The sequence below is a fragment of the Schistocerca serialis genome, unplaced genomic scaffold (genome assembly GCF_023864345.2).
Source record: "Schistocerca serialis cubense isolate TAMUIC-IGC-003099 unplaced genomic scaffold, iqSchSeri2.2 HiC_scaffold_975, whole genome shotgun sequence".
In the NCBI taxonomy this organism is placed as follows: Eukaryota; Metazoa; Arthropoda; class Insecta; order Orthoptera; family Acrididae; genus Schistocerca; species Schistocerca serialis.
In genome coordinates this window covers 22501-27500 of record NW_026048601.1, presented here as the reverse complement: position 1 = coordinate 27500, position 5000 = coordinate 22501, and the positions used below count along the sequence as shown (strand labels likewise).

The 5000-nt window shown below is 52.5% G+C and overlaps 1 non-coding gene across 1 annotated transcript in view; it reads right to left on the bottom strand.

The window, feature by feature from the left end:
• LOC126454069 (small subunit ribosomal RNA) overlaps nt 1-9 on the bottom strand; it is a 1910-nt gene extending 1901 nt beyond the window's left edge. The window contains exon 1 of the ribosomal RNA XR_007585176.1: nt 1-9. This exon is cut by the window's left edge and continues 1901 nt beyond it. This is a non-coding gene — a ribosomal RNA (small subunit ribosomal RNA).
• Nucleotides 10-5000: the final 4991 nt, after the last annotated feature.

Sequence of the window (5000 nt, the reverse complement as noted above, 5' to 3'; positions counted from 1 at the left end):
AACCAGGGAGCTGCGTCAACTAGAGCTGAGCAGCCGGCCGCCCGGGAGTGTGTCCCGGGGGCCCGCGCGAACACGCAAGCGTCCGCTCAATTATTCTGCAAACAGGAGGAGGCTGAGCTCCCCTGCACCATACACCTCGAAACCCTCTCAGGTCCCGGCGGCGCGCAGCGCCGTCCTAAGTACTTGGTCGGGTTCGAGAGAGGCGCAATCGCCCGGAGTTTGGCGAGTAGACGCCTTAGGTGCGACCACCCGTGCTCCCAACTGAGCTTGCCGCTGCCGACAGAGGCCCGGGAGCGTGCTGTCGTGGCATTGCCGGCGGGAGACAACACGCGCCACCTACGGTGACCGGCAGCTCCAACGCCAGCGCCACAGAAGGACAAAAGCCCCACTTGGGTGCCGAAGCGAACTCTCCCAGCACAGCGCACGCGCCAACACGTCCGCACAGCTGCGATACAAACCACCTGCGAGAACCGCAGAGGCGACCGAGCAGCAGACGGCGTCGCGGCGCCGAGCGCCGGGCGGCGGCGCATCCTCAGCGCACACAGTCCTCAATCGGACCAGCACACTGCAGATGTCCACCGCGCTTCGCACCGGGCCCGCGAGGACCTACTTTGGCCGCACGGCGCCGCGTGCAGGGTGCGCCGGCGCGCAGCTGCGCCGCCTGCCGCCTCCGTCGGCCGGCGCGCCTGCCACTGGCCGCCCCCACCAGCCGGCTGTAGCGCGTGCGCCCACGCACCGCGCGGCCAGCACGCCGGGAGGCCCCCCCTCACCGGCCGGGGACGGTCCCACCCAGCCACCGCCGCGTATCGCTTCACACCCAGATGCCATTCACGTTCGTGGGCATGGTGGGTATCGCTGGAACAACCGGTTGGTAGCTCAACCGATCGTCGCCATCACTGATTCACCTCTAGCGAGAACAACCGCACCACAACGGTTTACCAGTTGTTCATTTGCGTAACGTCACCAGCAAACGTAGGCGTCCATCGCCATTTGCAAATTCAACGATTGTTGCATGCCTGTGTCAGGTGTCACGACACACTATGTCTGCCCACATACACGCAACAACATGTGCACGCTTCGCGAACACGTGGAAGGTGGCCCCCGTACGTATGCGATGTCCATTGCGCGAACGACTGTCAACCGGCCTCTGTCGCATGTCGCAGATGTGGAACGCAGTGCACCATGCTATCACGGTGTGTGAGAAGAGACGACTACGTCTGACAACACGCGCCACTACATCAACAGACGGCTCATGCTGATCGCCATCCAGGGCATACCACACTGCAATCCAGCTCTTATAGGGAGACGACACGTAGCTGAGTGCACAACATTTGGACCGCATGGTTCGCCGTTGTTGGCGCAGTCGTTGTACGGTCACATGTACCACGATGTATCATTCAGTACATGAGGACCAATGTGCAGTACAGTGTGTGATTTGGACGTACAATATCAGCGGACAGTTGACACAGGCCATACCACAGCGTAGGCTAAGTGCTTCGCCATGCGAATGCCAATGAACAACTGCGAATGCCAATGAGCATGTACGTCCTGCTGCCATCCACATTACAGTGTATAGCTGCACGGTGTTTAACATGAAGCGATACACTGGGGACCGGGCAGTGCGAGTAGCAAACTATATTGCGGGGGTTGCAGTTAGGCAACACTACACTAATTTAACGCGTCGTATGACAATTACAGAGCAGGTTAAGGCCCAACGTGTGTTGGGTTAAGGCCCAACGTGTGTTGGGTTAAGGCCCAACGTGTGTTGGGTTAAGGCCCAACGTGTGTTGGGTTAAGGCCCAACGTGTGTTGGGTTAAGGCCCAACGTGTGTTGGGTTAAGGCCCAACGTGTGTTGGGTTAAGGCCCAACGTGTGTTGGGTTAAGGCCCAACGTGTGTTGGGTTAAGGCCCAACGTGTGTTGGGTTAAGGCCCAACGTGTGTTGGGTTAAGGCCCAACGTGTGTTGGGTTAAGGCCCAACGTGTGTTGGGTTACAGCGCAATATGGGTTACGTTAAGGTACGATATAGGTTAGGTTAAGGTACGATATAGGTTAGGTTAAGGTACGATATAGGTTAGGTTAAGGTACGATATAGGTTAGGTTAAGGTACGATATAGGTTAGGTTAAGGTACGATATAGGTTAGGTTAAGGCGGAACGTGGGTTAGGTTACGGCGCAACGTGGGTTAGGTTACGGCGCAACGTGGGTTAGGTTACGGCGCAACGTGGGTTAGGTTAAGGCGCAACGTGGGTTAGGTTAAGGCGCAACGTGGGTTAGGTTAAGGCGCAACGTGGGTTAGGTTAAGGCGCAACGTGGGTTAGGTTAAGGCGCAACGTAGGTTAGGTTAAGGCGCAACATAGGTTAGGTTAAGGCGCAACATAGGTTAGGTTAAGGCGCAACATAGGTTAGGTTAAGGCGCAACATAGGTTAGGTTAAGGCGCAACATAGGTTAGGTTAAGGCGCAACATAGGTTAGGTTAAGGCGCAACATAGGTTAGGTTAAGGCGCAACATAGGTTAGGTTAAGGCGCAACATAGGTTAGGTTAAGGCGCAACATAGGTTAGGTTAAGGCGCAACATAGGTTAGGTTAAGGCGCAACATAGGTTAGGTTAAGGCGCAACATAGGTTAGGTTAAGGCGCAACATAGGTTAGGTTAAGGCGCAACATAGGTTAGGTTAAGGCGCAACATAGGTTAGGTTAAGGCGCAACATAGGTTAGGTTAAGGCGCAACATAGGTTAGGTTAAGGCGCAACATAGGTTAGGTTAAGGCGCAACATAGGTTAGGTTAAGGCGCAACATAGGTTAGGTTAAGGCGCAACATAGGTTAGGTTAAGGCGCAACATAGGTTAGGTTAAGGCGCAACATAGGTTAGGTTAAGGCGCAACATAGGTTAGGTTAAGGCGCAACATAGGTTAGGTTAAGGCGCAACATAGGTTAGGTTAAGGCGCAACATAGGTTAGGTTAAGGCGCAACATAGGTTAGGTTAAGGCGCAACATAGGTTAGGTTAAGGCGCAACATAGGTTAGGTTAAGGCGCAACATAGGTTAGGTTAAGGCGCAACATAGGTTAGGTTAAGGCGCAACATAGGTTAGGTTAAGGCGCAACATAGGTTAGGTTAAGGCGCAACATAGGTTAGGTTAAGGCGCAACATAGGTTAGGTTAAGGCGCAACATAGGTTAGGTTAAGGCGCAACATAGGTTAGGTTAAGGCGCAACATAGGTTAGGTTAAGGCGCAACATAGGTTAGGTTAAGGCGCAACATAGGTTAGGTTAAGGCGCAACATAGGTTAGGTTAAGGCGCAACATAGGTTAGGTTAAGGCGCAACATAGGTTAGGTTAAGGCGCAACATAGGTTAGGTTAAGGCGCAACATAGGTTAGGTTAAGGCGCAACATAGGTTAGGTTAAGGCGCAACATAGGTTAGGTTAAGGCGCAACATAGGTTAGGTTAAGGCGCAACATAGGTTAGGTTAAGGCGCAACATAGGTTAGGTTAAGGCGCAACATAGGTTAGGTTAAGGCGCAACATAGGTTAGGTTAAGGCGCAACATAGGTTAGGTTAAGGCGCAACATAGGTTAGGTTAAGGCGCAACATAGGTTAGGTTAAGGCGCAACATAGGTTAGGTTAAGGCGCAACATAGGTTAGGTTAAGGCGCAACATAGGTTAGGTTAAGGCGCAACATAGGTTAGGTTAAGGCGCAACATAGGTTAGGTTAAGGCGCAACATAGGTTAGGTTAAGGCGCAATATAGGTTAGGTTAAGGCGCAATATAGGTTAGGTTAAGTTACAATAGAGGTTAGGTTAAGGTACAATATAGGTTAGGTTAAGGTACAATATAGGTTAGGTTAAGGTACAATATAGGTTAGGTTAAGGTACAGTATAGTTTAGGTTAAGGTACACATTGTTGTAAGGAAAGGTGTAATGGGGGGGGGGGGGCGGCGGCCGGTCGGTTTGTTGATTGTGATTATAGTAAGTGGATGCCTGCGGCATCATCTGATTTGCCACGTCAGGATGCACCTTTGGCTCATGACAGGCGGCGCTCTCATTCGATGCTTGTGGCAGACCTGTGTCTTTCATTCCTGCCATTGTTTGTGTGCTGTGAGAGGAGGCAGTATTGTGATGTTGGGTGCACCCCTGTGTAGGACATGTGTGGGTGTTGGTGGCTTGGCTGAGCAATGGTCGTTGTCGGGTGGGTGGGATATTCTGTTTTCTGAGTGGACCTCCCGGTCTGGTTATGATAGTGTGGATTGTCTAATGTGGCAGAGAGGATGCACTGGGTGTTGTTCCATGCTGGTGCTTACATATTGTCTGTGTGCCTGTTACAGGCAGAGAGTAGTGCGTGATAAGAGTGTCTGGCTGACGTGTGATTGTGAGCAGAGTCTTTCAGCATGTATACGGACAGGTCTATACATTATCTGTATTCTGATGGCTCTATCTATTACTAATCAGCGCCGTGTATACGTTTAATCCGGTTCCAGTCGAAACTATTGTATCTCTGTACATTAGTGACACGGCGAGCCCGCTATGTAGTTACTCGTCTCGGCAGCTTCCACCGGTGTATGGCAAATGATTATAAGGAATCAGTCTAGTCGTCAATACCGATAGTCTGACGTCACATGTCTGGGGTGGGGGACGCTGCGCCCTTCCGGTGGGTCATGGCCTAGGAAGACTCTTCCCACGCAGGGGGGCTTGGACTGTCATTGACTCTTCCGAGTAATATACTTGCCGTACGTTTTTGCGACTGCGAGTGCAACGCTCACCGGTACCGACATGGATGGAGCGCCTCCTAGCTGCCGCTGAGCATCTGCATTCGTACAGAGAGCAACGCGATCGCGTCTGTAGCTCGTACGTGGTACAGCTCGCAGCTCATGTATATGGACAGCGGGAATGTCGCATATTGGACATAACTCTTCATGAAACGCACGTTATAGGGGTGGATTGCACATTGCGAGTGCGAGCAAAGTCCGCCGTTTATCCGCTGGAGTTGCGAGTTGGGCGGTTGGGGTG